Source organism: Euprymna scolopes, chromosome 46 (assembly GCF_053919585.1).
Source record: "Euprymna scolopes isolate OS-2025 chromosome 46, ASM5391958v1, whole genome shotgun sequence".
Lineage (NCBI taxonomy): Eukaryota > Metazoa > Mollusca > Cephalopoda > Sepiida > Sepiolidae > Euprymna > Euprymna scolopes.
In genome coordinates this window covers 56,060,566-56,077,461 of record NC_136527.1, presented here as the reverse complement: position 1 = coordinate 56,077,461, position 16,896 = coordinate 56,060,566, and positions in this window count along the sequence as shown.

Here is a 16,896-nt window from a genome sequence, read left to right as displayed (position 1 = left end):
CAAGAATGCAAAAGCTCTGCAGCAAAAAATGAGCTTTAACTTAGCTTAAAATATCTACCTTTTAGGCAACAAAGCATTTCTAATAGTAATTGTTGTTGTCTAGAATCTGATGTAAAAAAAAAAATCCAAAAAATGTTTACAATAAAAACTTTTATGGTTTTTCGGGTGTGCTGAAAACGAATATATACTTCAAACGTGATGCAGAGAATTAGATTTCACGATATGAGGAAATTACTTTTTCCAAAAGTGGGGATCACTTTTTTATATGAATTTAATATAAAATGAGTGGTACTAGTGCACTTATTGATCCATACTGAAATAATAATGTTATTTTTAGAAAGCCATTCTTAACATTGGGAAAGGAGGGTGTTTTTTGTTTACCTATTCTGTACTTTAACCTTATAATTTAATAAAAACAGATATCATAAAACCTTATTTGAACTTGAAAATGCTATTGAAAGAATCTGTAATCTATACAACATCAGGTTAGTGTTTGGGAGTTATTCGGCTCTCCAGAAACATGTCGTGTGTGTCAAGTGGTTTATGGAAAAATCATGACAAAGCGATTCCATATGAATGAGGAAAATTATACAAATGTGAGCCATGTCATTCACTAACAGTAAGGTTAGGAAAACATTGGAGAGATTGAAAAATCAGTTATGGCGGAATATATATGGATGTAAAAGGGAAACATCTAACCTTATGGGATGAAGTAAAAATTATAAATGGAGAAGAACAATAAAGAGTAATCTGGCTTAAGGAAACCGTATATATTCTGGGTGATGATCAATTACTAAGCCTAGTATAGTATTTAACACAATATGGGAACCATTAATTATAAATAATATAGCAATAAGTAGTAAAAAGTTTCTATACATCCATATATATGCTGGTGCCAAAAAGAAAGTCCGCACTTGTGTTTTTTTCAAAAACTGAAAATTTAAGCTAAATTGCATGTAATTGTTTAAACAACCTTATACCTCATTTGATTCATCTTTTATTCCTCTATAATGTTACCTGTTCATGTTTGACTTTTGGTTGGAGTATCCTAGCGTTCATATCAATTTAGAAAATAATAAAATCAAGAAGGCAAAAACTGCAGCAAAAAATGAGCTTTAACTTAGCTGTAAATATTTACTTTTTAGGCAACAAAACATTTCTAATAGTAATTGTTGTTGTTGCAGGTTATACAAGGTAACATTTAGTCCATATACTTCGACTTTCTCTTTGTGATCTTCACCTTTCTGGTTTATCTAATAAAGTAATCGGCGTCGATCCTAGATGCACAGTTGCAAGGTGCTAGAGATTCAGTTTTGGTGTGAGCGTTATTAGTGCCAATGGTCTAGGGCCTATATTTCGCTTTGAAGATCCAATTAATTCGCCAAAGTACATTAATATGTTGACTGAGCATTTTCTACACTACATTGGCTGGAATTTTTAAAATAATACCATCTTCATGCAGGATAATGCTCCATTCATACAGCTGGCAATGTAAAGATGTTCCTTGAACAGAATGATATTCTGTGTTCGGATTGACCTACAGAATCTACATACCCCAATCCTATCGAAAACGTATGGCATTACATCAAGCAACAGTAACACAATGATGAAATTTCAAATCTGAAAGTCGATATTAAATCTGAAAGACTGATATTAAGTAGATATTAATAAGTCCCTCGAACCTAATAATTTTTCTAACCTCTTTATCTCTAACCTTTTTATTTTTTTAACCTTTCCTTTTTTTAATGGAGAGTAGATACTGCACTGTGGATGTGTTATCAGCAGCTCCAGTAACTCTTATTTGTCCTTCACTCCTCATTTCCAATGAGTGATTTTTCGGATAAAGGGTGAAGAAAAAGCTGCTTTGTAGGTCGGCAGTACTTGCGTGAACAGTAGCCTGAGATGTCGGAAATTTTCTGTTTCTATGCCTGTCCTTGTAACCATGTCACTACTAAGTGTGCTGGAGGTAAACGTTTCATATGTCTGACGTTATGCGTCTGATAGTCAGGGGCCCGAACCTTGGATTAATTACTAATGAGGGTGTCCTATCAGCAGGCAAAAAGTACTGGGACTGCTGTATTGCTATTTGATGAATGGATTTTGGACTATGCAGTACTTTCGATGCCATACTAGTGGTTAATTGTTACGGCTTTACCTTTGCTACAAAAAAATCCTGTCTTTTCTCTTACTTTTCCTCTCTAACTTGTTCTAACCAAGTCTTTCGACCTGATCCACGAATCCCAACACCTCAACATTAAATATTTCCAGAAAAAAACATGGACAAATCTAGAACCCCATCTTCCAACGTGGACCTCTATTACTATATCTCCTTCTCTAACATCAGGGGTCTACGTTCCAACCTTCCAGACGTTGAAACCCAATTGCAGGAGACAAAATTGGACATATTCTTCCTAAGCGAAACTGGCATAGGGCTGACCACTTCGTTAGATGAGTTCGTAATTAAAGGATACTCTAAATCTGACACCAAGATCGCCATGGGCATGGAATATGTGCCTACATTAAAAATGGTTTTCGTGTGGTAGGGATATCTCCAGAGAGGACCCTAATTTACCTTATATGTGCTTCCAGGTTGCACTTGCTTACGCCACTGCATTTATAGTGGCCCTCTATCGCCCCCACAACAGCAGAGTTACTATCTTTAAGAGCATCTAAAACCAAGCTTCTATCTTTACATCATGAACGCTCTGATCCCAATCTGGCATAAGTTGAAATGGATGGGTCTCGTCTTCGAGAGGCTCCGTGTTTTGACAGACTTCTGGGATTGACCTTTGCTCCTGATCTGAAATGGAGCATGTACATCAAATCTGTTACCAAGGTCGCTGGAAAAATGGTGGGATCCTTCTACTGCTCCAGTAGATATCTCACTGCTGATGCAATTCTCTATCTATATAAAAGCCAAGTACGTTCAAGGATGGAGAACTGCTACCATATCTGGTCAGGAGCTGCTAAAAACAGCTGGGTAATTCCATCTCAAATCATCCAGACCATGACACTCTTACTTATCAGATTTTTTCCAAACTTTCACTATATGTTGGTATCATAAACACTAGGGAATCCTAAAAATTTGAGCTTGTAACTCAAAGCGATTCAGGAAATATGCCAATTTTGGTATTTTACATATATAGCGTCAAGGCACAAATTTGCGATATTATGAAATTACGTTCTTGGGCATAAATCAATTTCTAGACTAGGTAGAACCTTGAAAATTTATCCCAGCCCTCTGTGATTAACCCATTATTATATCCTATAGTTGCATTCCTCATTCAATTTCATTACAGAATTGACAAATGCACATTCCTTTTCTTAAAACTATTTTATCTCTAAGCTAAACAATGGTTTGTTTTTACATTCCATTTGCTAATTCTCTATCGTAATCTATTTCTAAACCTAAATTACGAGGTTCGAATTTCATCTATTCTATTTCATTTTTACATTTAACTAAATCTCTATTTTTATACTTACATTAAAAGGGGACAGCCCTTATCATGTAACACCTAGTTTTTATGATACCAACATATGGCGAAATATGGAAAAAATCTGAGAGGTAAGGGCGTCAAAGATGTTTTTTTTCTGGATGATTTGAGATGGAATTACCCAGCTGCCATATCTGAGCAGGAGCTGCTAAAAACAGCCTGTCCTGCCTTGACAGAGTACAAAATAGACTTCGTAGCCTAGTGGGGGATGCCCTTTTCTCTTCCCTACAGCCTCTCTCTCACAGAAGGGACGTTGCGAGCCTGTCATTGTTTTATCGTTATTTCCATGGGAAGTGCTCGTCTGAGCTCCAATCTCTGGTCTCCGCTTGCCAATCTTTCAGGGAAAACACCTGTCTAGCTGAAAACACTGTCAGTAATTTTCCTCACTCTTTATCTGCCTAAATCAAAACGTAGATTCCATGAACAAAGCTTCGTTTTTAGAAGTGCATGCCTTGACTAAAACTTGGATTTCTTCAAGTCCAACATAAACAAGTTTAAGACACTTTATCAGATCTCCATTACTAACGATTACTACGATATTGTCCAAGTGATTACTGTACATGCAAAAACCCTTATCCCCGAGTGGCCTCTGGGCCTTGATAAGTGATGACGTAAAAAATTAATTTTTTTAAAATAGCGCAGATCACTAGCACCCAATGAGCACCCACTTTCAGGCCACACGGTGATAATTTTTTTGGTTACTTTCGACCTTATCAATCACCTGTAACATGACGATTTCTGTAGGTTTTTGTATGCTGAAAACGAATATCCAATTAACTTTGTTGCAAAGAAGTCGTTTTTTTTTTAATATTTCACAATATAAAGAATAGGCCACTACTGATAACATAAGGAATTATACTGAGGACGAAGAATTTAATCCTAGGTGCGCAGTTTCAACGCTATAAGGTGGTTGAAGTTCAGTATTAGTGCCTATAGTTCACTCGCAATATAGAATTCATTCGACCAAGTACATTAATTGTTTATTGAGCATTTTTTACCCTATTTTGGCCGAAATTTGGATGATAATCCAATCTTTATGTAGGATAATGCTTCCATTCACGCAACTGTTTGAATTGACTTGCACAATCTCCATACCTCAATACTATCAAAAACATATGACATTACATCAAACTACAGCTACACAATGATAAAATTTCAATTCGGGAAGAATTTTGGACAAAAATGAAAGTGAAATGCGATGCCCTTTCACCAGAGTTTCTGCTGAAGACTAATTAAAGTAATGCCCAAAATATTGCAGATTGTCAAATTGCAGAAGGACTATACTACTAAATCTTAATTAGTTCATTGTGTTCATGTTGTATTTGTGTTGCAGTAATGTTCTAAAATTATATTAAAATACAATTTTCCAGAGTTTCTTTATGCCTTTTCAATTTAAAGTTAATTTTGTAAATTGACGTGAACACTAGGGTACTTCAATTAAAAGTCAAATGTGAACAGGTTTTTTTAAATTTTAAATTTTAGCTTAAATTTGCAGCTTTTGAAAAAAGGCTAAGTGCGAACTTTTTTATCCAATTATATATATATATATATATATATATATATATATATATATATATATATATATATATATATATATATAATAAATTCCACAGCCAAACAACGTTGCACAAGAGCCATGAAAGTCAATGAAACAGAAGTCCCAGACTCGAGCTTCGCCCCCATTTGGGCTCATCAGTTAGACACATCCAAACTCAGGATTCGAAACCCGAGCTCTTGCATGTGATGCAAGCACTCTATCAACTGAGCAAACACCCCGCACTCAAGAAATTCAATTAACAAACATTCAAGCAAACCACGCCAGAATCCAACTGTGAAATTAACCTACTTCATCTCGACAAGGGATGTGGTCATCCATATATATATATATATATATATATATATATATATATATATATATATATATATATATATATATAGTGATCTATATATATAGTGATCTATATATATCTAGAAACAAAAATGTTCATAACTTCATATTAGCGTTTTCTGATAATGTTCTAATTTGTGTTAGGGTTTTCTGCTAGGATGCGTGCTACTATGGTTAGAGTACTTGGAAAAATTCTGTAAAATTGAAAGAAGAATTTTTAATGAGGCTTTTTTATCCAGTCATCGCTTACGACACGAAAGCATACTACACTCACGTACTAAATAAAGGGTTCCATTGAGAATTTTGTACATATTTCTTAGTTCAAGAGAAAGGTTTCATGGTATGACAAAATACATCTGAATATGATTGGAGGTAACAAAGAAACGTGAAAATAACACCCAAGATGAGAACAGTATTCTGAAGAATCCAAATAATATGAATAATCAATCCTCATCTCTAAAATTAAGAAACGTAAAGATTTTTAGTTAAATATTTGATATTAGAAACACATTAATTTTGTTGACTAACCAGTATTGAATAAAAATATACTAATTTTCTTTTTTGAATTTCATTAATAATAGATGTTTTGGATATTTTTAATAAAAAACAACATGAGAAATTCAACTTTACCACATGGAATATAATTTTTCAAATTTATTTTCAGAATTTGCAACAATGAAAAGAAATTAATGGATAAGAAGTAGTTTTCTTTTTATTGGTGATTTAAAAAGGTTTAAAATAATTATACATTTATTCATATAAATATTCTAAAGTTAAAATATACTAGCCTGGTTATCACCATACATATATATTTTGTGGAATATATCTAAGATGGCTGACAAACCACATTCATGTGAAGTATGTGGTTCCTCTTTTGCACATAAGTCAACTTTGTTGGATCATATGAAAATACATACCGGATTCAAACCACATTCTTGTGAAATATGTGGTTCTTTTGTACATAAGTCACATTTGTTGCATCATAAGAAAACACATAGAGGGGATAAACCACATTCTTGTGAAGTATGTGGTTCTTCTTTTGCACAGACGTCACATTTGTTGGATCATATGAAAACACATACAGGAGAGAAACCACATTCATGTGATGTATGTGGTTCTTCTTTTGTACGGAAGTCAACCTTGGTGAGTCATATGACAACACATACGGGACAAAAAATTCTCCACTAGAAAAACTGTAAAAACCTTAATATCCAATGTAGTAGCAAATCTTGGGAACATCTACCAGAAAGAACAGTTGGAAATAAATCATACACTAACCACTATGACTACGAACCTCCTACAGTTACATACCTAGAAAACGGGGCTATTAAGTCTGACATATTGATATGGGCAAGAAGGAGAATGTGGCAAGCCTAGTTGAAGTAAGCATTCCTTAACAGAAATGAGTTATGGATTATTATAGGACCAACCAGGCTAATGAAAAAATTTCAAAAACTATCTGGCGAATACACTCAGTAAACCAAGTGCAAAATAAATACAAACAATAGCACTTGAAGGGACGGTTAGAATCTTAAAACGTGTCGGTTGGAGCAGCTGAATTAATGGGAGAATGTTTGGCATCCAGTAAAAACAAAGTGATAAGAAAATTAAAACAGAGAAAAAACACATTGTTGGTAAGTATATGGTTCTTCTTTTGAAGGGAGGTAAGATTTATAGCGTGGATGCTAAAAAGATAGGAAAATTAAGAATTGTTGGCACAGATGTGAGATTTGATGCATTATATGAAAACACATACAAGAAACAGTATCTGATAATCTTCCAATATCCATATCTCAACATTGTATTGCGGCCTTATGAAACGAGCCAGTACAACCTCTATCACAGAAGTGGCCAACCATTTTAAATTTATTTTACAAATATGAATTAGGAAACAAGTCTGCTACGGAAATCACCCAAAAGGAGTTGTTAAAAATACTCCAGAACTTCCATTACAGAAAATTGGGAAAATGGGTCAAACAATATTGTGACAAGTATTTTCTGGATTCATTCACGCAGGCTTGTTTAAGTTTTAAGGACAATATAAGTTTGAAATACACAGAAATATTAAGGATAAGCCATTTGACATCGGGCTGTTAGGTTCTTCAAGAGGATGACTACTATACAATGGAATAAAACAGCAGTTGGGCATATTATACACAATCCGCTATGACTGTCTATGATTCCTAAAGCTACGTGCCTTGAAACGGAGCTGTTAAACCTGACATAATTATAAGAGACAATAAGTAGAAAGTCACTACCTTCAATAACACTGGGTTCAAAAGAGTGAAAAAATAACAAACTACCAGGTTTTTGTATGACGTGAAATAAAGTGGAATTTTTGGAAAATCTTTTTTCAGTAATTATAGGGGCAACTGAAATTAGACAAAATAATGTTAAAAACTACCTGACAAATATACCTGATGAACCAAATGCAAGAGAGATTCAATCAATTGCTCAAAAACAGAGTTAGAATCTTAAAATGTATGAGATAAAGGGTGAAGGTCTGATATCCGTTAGGGTGCGCCATCATCAGCTTAAATGAAAAGTTTTAATTAGAATTAGTCAAACCACATAACTTTGACATATATTGTTCTTTGCATAGAAGAAGGAACATTTGTGTTGTCATATGCAAAAACATACGGAAGATAAAAGAACTTTAATAGAACATTCAAATATCTATGTATTTCATATGGAGTTAAATGTGAGCTTCATATAGGGAGCCCATTGATTTCTGAGAACTTCAACTGATCAAAATTGAAACAAAAGAAAAAAGTGTATGAAATATACTAACAAGTTTAATAAAAAATCTTAAGAAATATTTGCACACAATTCCTAGAAAACCAATCTTTTGCAATGAAGTGAAACAGGGATAATAACTGTCTATAAATATCTATATATGCTAATAAAATCACGTGTAAGTTCCAGGAAAACCTCTTCAATCTAACTAAAATGTATGGTTAAACTAAGAATTTATCAGGTAAATTCGACACTTTATTGTCAAAACTTCCAGTTCCAAAACTCAACACTATTAATACAAAATTTCCAATTCAATACTCTTTCAATTCCAGTTGCACACAACTTACATGTCCATCCACAGTGAGAACTAAAATGATACAAAATTTTAAAAGTACCAAATCATAATCTGGTTATGTGTGTTTGTATTCTTGTGTGAAAAAATATGTTATTCTCTCATGCAAAAACATGATAAACGAATATGATATTCTGATTTTGTTAATAATTTTCTTTTAAAAACAAAGTTTTTATTTTCATGTAAATCTTTAAAACATCCCAAAAGAACTGAGGTCATGTCTTAACAGTTTTTTACTTTTATTTTTTAATTTAATATATTTTAAAAAAAAACGTCTATTTTATAATAATTCATGTTTTAGCCTTTCATCATGGTTGTTTTTATGTTTGTGTTTGTGTGCAAGATTTTTTAAATACAAGGAACGTTCAATAAGTAATGGCCTTGACCCACTTTGGTTGGTCTGATCTAGTAGAAATGTTGCATGTGCAATGATTTATATCGCTGTGTAATGTGGCAAATTAAAACTGAACTAATTCTTGATTCTGATTTACAAGTGTTTGAAATTTAAGTGTGAAATAGAACCTGTCAAGTGCCATGCAGTGATCAACTGTCTTTTTTCAAATCTATAGAAAAATTGATGACATTAAAAGAAACGATGTCATATCATTCTTGTAAAACGTTGTTAATTCCAATGTCATGAAATCTGTAGCAGCAGATTGCACCTAGGTTTGCATACACTCCATCTGTCATTGATGAGGCAACTGTCAGCGACTGTGATGCAATCTTTTTTTGAAGATCCATGCTTGACTGTTTGTCAAATCGCCTGAAAGCTCATGATTAGTGTAGTGTCTGTGAAAATGATCTAATGGATTCATAGGTTGCTGACACCTTTCCACATTGTTTGAGATCACAAGTGCAGACGTCTATGGAATCCTCTGCCATGCACTTATTCTGCATCACATTGCATTGTCCGATTCTCACATCTTCAAGCCATAAAATTCTTTTTGAAAGGAAAGCCTTTGCCAGATGATGCAGCTTCATTTCTGATTTAAAAGATGCGAGAAGTGTGTAACTCTGTGATGTTCTTATCTAGAAAAACTAATAACTGTGACAATTTTTGTTGTTCTACTTCTATGAGAAATTAGACCAGGGAATTACCTACTGCCTGTCATAACAATTTTATATTTTTTGCGAACATTTTTCAGAGGCAGTTTCTTCTTCCAAATCATACGATAAAGTAAGAGTGTTGAACAACATCCGATTATCATTTACTCTTGCAGCATCAGGATATCGAGAAAAATTCAACAATTATAAACTGATTATCCATATACAGCCTCGACATAGATAGTAAGTTGTGTAGCAGTTATATTTTGTGCGTCTGTTTTATATTTATGTGAACGAATCTTTCTGCTTAGAATAATTGATTTATTATTATCAGATTAAGTACTTTGCGTATGGTGTACATTGTACATCTCATGATCTTACTTATCTCGTATCTAAATCAGTTGGCTTGGAAACATTAAAACACTGGTTGTTTAGAACCCCCCCCCCAATCAAATTCACCAGCGATATGACATTTCTTAATTTCTTTTTGTTCTTTGAGGAGGGAAAACGGGAAATAAAGTTTTTAAAAATTGATTAATTTAACTTTGGCTTAAAAAGTTTTATTCAGCATGTTTTTTTTTATTTTTTTCATTTGCACACGTAATTTATCATTAAAAAATTGTGTTTCTTTTTTCTACAGACCATTGCTAGATTAGTTGTGGAATAATAAATTGTGACGTCCATATTTTTTATAAAAGAAATTAAACATTAATGCATATTACGATCACCAGTTAGTAATTTTGCTAATTAAGCATAAATAGAATTTTTTAAATAAAAAAATGGAAGAAAACGAAATTTTATGGCAAAACATGTTTATATCTACACGTTTATAATAATATAATTGTAATGTTTAATCATGTTTATATCAACACGTTTATAAGGATATAATTATAATATTTAATCATGTTTATATCTACACGTTTATAATAATATAATTGTAATGTTTAATCATATTTATATCTACACGTTTATAATAATATAATTGTAATGTTTAATCATGTTTATATCTACACGTTTATCAGAATATAATTGTAATGTTTAATCATGTTTACATCTACACGTTTATAATAATATAATTGTAATGTTTAATCATATTTATATCTATACGTTTATAAGGATATAATTGTAATGTTTAATCATTTTATATCTACACGTTTATAATAATATAATTGCAATGTTTAATCATGTTTATATCTACACGTTTATAATAATATAATCATAATGTTTAATGATGTTTATATCTACACGTTTATAATAATATAATTGTGATGCTTTTTTTTGTTTTTTTACATGGGGGTCACCACTTATCAAGGCCCGAAGGCCACTCAGGGATAAGGGTTATTGAATGTGCAGTAATCAATTAGATAGTATTATAGTAATCATTAGTATTGGGGTTTGATAGAGTGTCTTACCTAAGGCAGCGGTTTGTCAGGAGTTTGTTTATGTTGGACTTGAAGACGTCCAAGTTGTAGTCAGGTGGGAAACAGGCAAGCGGCAGAGAGTTCCACTGGCGTACAGTTCACAGAAAAGCTTTGCTCATGGAATCTACGTTTGGATTTAGGCACAGATAAAGAGTGGGGAAAATTATTGACAGTAGTTTCAGCCAGACGGGTGTTTCTCGTGAAAGATTGGCGAGGAGGGACCAGAGATTGGAGCTCAGACGAGCACCTACCATGGAAATAACGATAGAACAAAGACAGCCTCGCAACGTCTCTTCTGTGGGAGAGAGGTTGCAGGGAAGAGAAAAGGGCATCCCCCACTAAACCACGAAGTCTATTTTGTCGAGGCAGGATAGGCTGTTTTTAGCAACTCCTGCCCAGATTTGGCAGCAGTACTCCATCCTTGGACGTATTTGGCTTTTATACAGATAGAGAATTGCATCAGTAGTGAGATATCTTCTGGAGCGGTAGAAGGATCCCACCATTTTCCCAGCGTCCCTGGCAACAGATTTGATGTACGTGTTCCATTTCAGATCTGGAGTAAAGGTCAATCTCAGAAGCTTTTCAAAACATGGAGCTTCCCATTTCAATTGATGTCAGATGGGGATCAGAGTGTAGATGATGTAAAGATAGAAGCTTGGTTTTGGATGAATTAAAAGTGGCCAGCCACCTCTTCCTCCATTGTACCACCTGCTCAAGATCAGAGAAGAGAGAATTAGAGAGAACTTTGTTATTTACGGCCTTTAATGTGTTGCCATAGATGGTCTTGTCATCAGCAGAGATGTCAACAAATGATTTAAGTATGTGTTTTGGGAGATCATTGATGTAGATCAGGAAGAGAGTTGGACCCAGGATGGACCCCTGGGGGACTCCAGCATTAATACTGTGGGACTCTGATTTTTGTCCATCAACCACTACTCTTATGAACCTATCAGAGAGAAATGATTTAATGATTGAGAAAACATTTCCAGTAATATCGTAGCTGGAAATCTTGTGAAGTAGGCCCTTATGCCATACCTTATCGAAGGCCTTCGATATGTCAAGAGCAATTGCCCTAGAAAGGAAAACGTTGTCAAAAGATTAACTAATCCTATGTGATATAACCGTTAGCACATCTGCTGTAGATCTTGCAGAGCGGAAACCATATGGCATGGCACTAAGAAGGTTGTTTCTGTTGAGGTGGCTTAATCATGTTTATATCTACACGCTTATAAGGATAAATACTAATGTTTAATCATATTTATATCTACACGTTTATAATAATATAATTATAATGTTTAATCATGTTTATATCTACACGTTTATAAGAATATAATTATAAAGTTTAATCATGTTTATATCTACACGTTTATAATAATATAATTATAAAGTTTAATCATGTTTATATCTACACGTTTAGAAGAATATAATTATAAAGTTTAATCATGTTTATATCTACACGTTTATAATAATATAATTGTAATGTTTAATCATGTTTATATCTACACGTTTATAATAATATAATTGTAATGTTTAATCATGTTTATATCTACACGTTTATAATAATATAATTGTAATGTTTAATCATGTTTATATCTACACGTTTATAAGAATATAATTATAAAGTTTAATCATGTTTATATCTACACGTTTATAAGAATATAATTATAATGTTTAATCATGTTTATATCTACACGTTTATAATAATATAATTGTAATGTTTAATCATGTTTATATCTACACGTTTATAATAATATAATTTAAAAGGTTTAATCATGTTTATATCTACACGTTTATAATAATATAATTGTAATGTTTAATCATGTTTATAAATACACGTTTATAAGGATATAATTGCAATGTTTAATCATGTTTATATCTACACGTTTATAATAATATAATTGCAATGTTTACTCATGTTTATATCTACACGTTTATAATAATATAATTATAATGTTTAATCATGTTTATATCTACACGTTTATAATAATATAATTTAAAAGGTTTAATCATGTTTATATCTACACGTTTATAATAATATAATTGTAATGTTTAATCATGTTTATATCTACACGTTTATAATAATATAATTTAAAAGGTTTAATCATGTTTATATCTACACGTTTATAATAATATAATTGCAATGTTTAATCATGTGTATATCTACACGTTTATAAGAATATAATTGTAATGTTTAATCATGTTTATATCTACACGTTTATAATAATATAATTGTAATGTTTAATCATGTTTATATCTACACGTTTATAATAATATAATTGCAATGTTTAATCATGTTTATATCTACACGTTTATAATAATATAATTGTAATGTTTAATCATGTTTATATCTACACGTTTATAATAATATAATTGTAATGTTTAATCATGATTATATCTACACGTTTATAATAATATAATTATAATGTTTAATCATGTTTATATCTACACGTTTATAATAATATAATTTAAAAGGTTTAATCATGTTTATATCTACACGTTTATAATAATATAATTATAATGTTTAATCATGTTTATATCTACACGTTTATAATAATATAATTGTAATGTTTAATCATGTTTATATCTACACGTTTATAATAATATAATTGTAATGTTTAATCATGTTTATATCTACACGTTTATAATAATAAAATTATAATGTTTAATCACGTTTATATCTACACGTTTATAATAATATAATTATAATGTTTAATCATGTTTATATCTACACGTTTATAATAATATAATTGTAATGTTTAATCATGTTTATATCTACACGTTTATAATAATATAATTATAATGTTTAATCATATTTATATCTACACGTTTATAATAATATAATTTAAAAGGTTTAATCATGTTTATATCTACACGTTTATAATAATATAATTATAATGTTTAATCATGTTTATATCTACACGTTTATAAGAATATAATTATAATGTTTAATCATGTTTATATCTACACGTTTATAATAATATAATTGTAATGTTTAATCATGTTTATATCTACACGTTTATAATAATATAATTATAATGTTTAATCATGTTTATATCTACACGTTTATAATAATATAATTGTAATGTTTAATCATGTTTATATCTACACGTGTATAATAATATAATTGCAATGTTTAATCATGTTTATATCTACACGTTTATAATAATATAATTATAATGTTTAATCATGTTTATATCTACACGTTTATAATAATATAATTGTAATGTTTAATCAGTTTTATATCTACACGTTTATAATAATATAATTGTAATGTTTAATCATGTTTATATCTACACGTTTATAAGAATATAATTGTAATTTTTAATCATGTTTATATCTACACGTTTATAAGAATATAATTGTAATGTTTAATCATGTTTATATCTACACGTTTATAATAATATGATTGTAATGTTTAATCATGTTTATAAATACACGTTTATAAGGATATAATTGCAATGTCTGATCATGTTTATATCTACACGTTTATAATAATATAATTGTAATGTTTAATCATGTTTATATCTACACGTTTATAATAATAAAATTATAATGTTTAATCATGTTTATATCTACACGTTTATAATAATATAATTATAATGTTTAATCATGTTTATATCTACACGTTTATAATAATATAATTGTAATGTTTAATCATGTTTATATCTACACGTTTATAATAATATAATTGTAATGTTTAATCATGTTTATATCTACACGTTTATAATAATAAAATTATAATGTTTAATCACGTTTATATCTACACGTTTATAATAATATAATTATAATGTTTAATCATGTTTATATCTACACGTTTATAATAATATAATTGTAATGTTTAATCATGTTTATATCTACACGTTTATAATAATATAATTGTAATGTTTAATCATGTTTATATCTACACGTTTATAATAATATAATTGCAACGTTTAATCATGTTTATATCTGCACGTTTATAATAATATAATTATAATGTTTAATCATGTTTATATCTACACGTTTATAATAATATAATTTAAAAGGTTCAATCATGTTTATATCTACACGTTTATAATAATATAATTATAATGTTTAATCATGTTTATATCTACACGTTTATAATAATATAATTATAATGTTTAATCATGTTTATATCTACACGTTTATAATAATATGATTGTAATGTTTAATCATGTTTATATCTACACGTTTATAATAATATAATTGCAACGTTTAATCATGTTTATATCTACACGTTTATAATAATATAATTATAGTGTTTAATCATGTTTATATCTACACGTTTATAATAATATAATTGTAATGTTTAATCATGTTTATATCTACACGTTTATAATAATATAATTGTAATGTTTAATCATGTTTATATCTACACGTTTATAATAATATAATTGTAATGTTTAATCATGTTTATATCTACACGTTTATAATAATATAATTATAATGTTTAATCATGTTTATATCTACACGTTTATAATAATATAATTGTAATGTTTAATCATGTTTATATCTACACGTTTATAATAATATAATTGTAATGTTTAATCATGTTTATATCTACACGTTTATAAGAATATAATTGTAATGTTTAATCATGTTTATATCTACACGTTTATAATAATATGATTGTAATGTTTAATCATGTTTATATCTACACGTTTATAAAAATATAATTATAATGTTTAATCATGTTTATATCTACACGTTTATAATAATATGATTGTAATGTTTAATCATGTTTATATCTACACGTTTATAATAATATAATTGTAATGTTTAATCATGTTTATATCTACACGTTTATAATAATATAATTGTAATGTTTAATCATGTTTATTTCTACACGTTTATAATAATATAATTATAATGTTTAATCATGTTTATATCTACACGTTTATAATAATATAATTGTAATGTTTAATCATGTTTATATCTACACGTTTATAATAATATAATTGCAACGTTTTATCATGTTTATATCTACACGTTTATAAGAATATAATTATAAAGTTTAATCATGTTTATATCTACACGTTTATAATAATATAATTGTAATGTTTAATCATATTTATATCTACACGTTTATAATAATATAATTGTAATGTTTAATCATGTTTATATCTACACGTTTATAATAATATAATTGCAACGTTTAATCATGTTTATATCTACACGTTTATAATAATATAATTATAATGTTTAATCATGTTTATATCTACACGTTTATAATAATATAATTATAATGTTTAATCATGTTTATATCTACACGTTTATAATAATATAATTGTAATGTTTAATCATGTTTATATCTACACGTTTATAATAATATAATTGTAATGTTTAATCATGTTTATATCTACACGTTTATAAGAATATAATTGTAATGTTTAATCATGTTTATATCTACACGTTTATAATAATATGATTGTAATGTTTAATCATGTTTATATCTACACGTTTATAAAAATATAATTATAATGTTTAATCATATTTATATCTACACGTTTATAATAATATGATTGTAATGTTTAATCATGTTTATATCTACACGTTTATAATAATATAATTGTAATGTTTAATCATGTTTATATCTACACGTTTATAATAATATAATTGTAATGTTTAATCATGTTTATATCTACACGTTTATAATAATATAATTATAATGTTTAATCATGTTTATATCTACACGTTTATAATAATATAATTGTAATGTTTAATCATGTTTATATCTACACGTTTATAATAATATAATTGCAACGTTTTATCATGTTTATATCTACACGTTTATAAGAATATAATTATAAAGTTTAATCATGTTTATATCTACACGTTTATAATAATATAATTGCAACGTTTTATCATGTTTATATCTACACGTTTATAATAATATAATTATAATGTTTAACCATGTTTATATCAACACGTTTATGATAATATAATTGTAATGTTTAATCA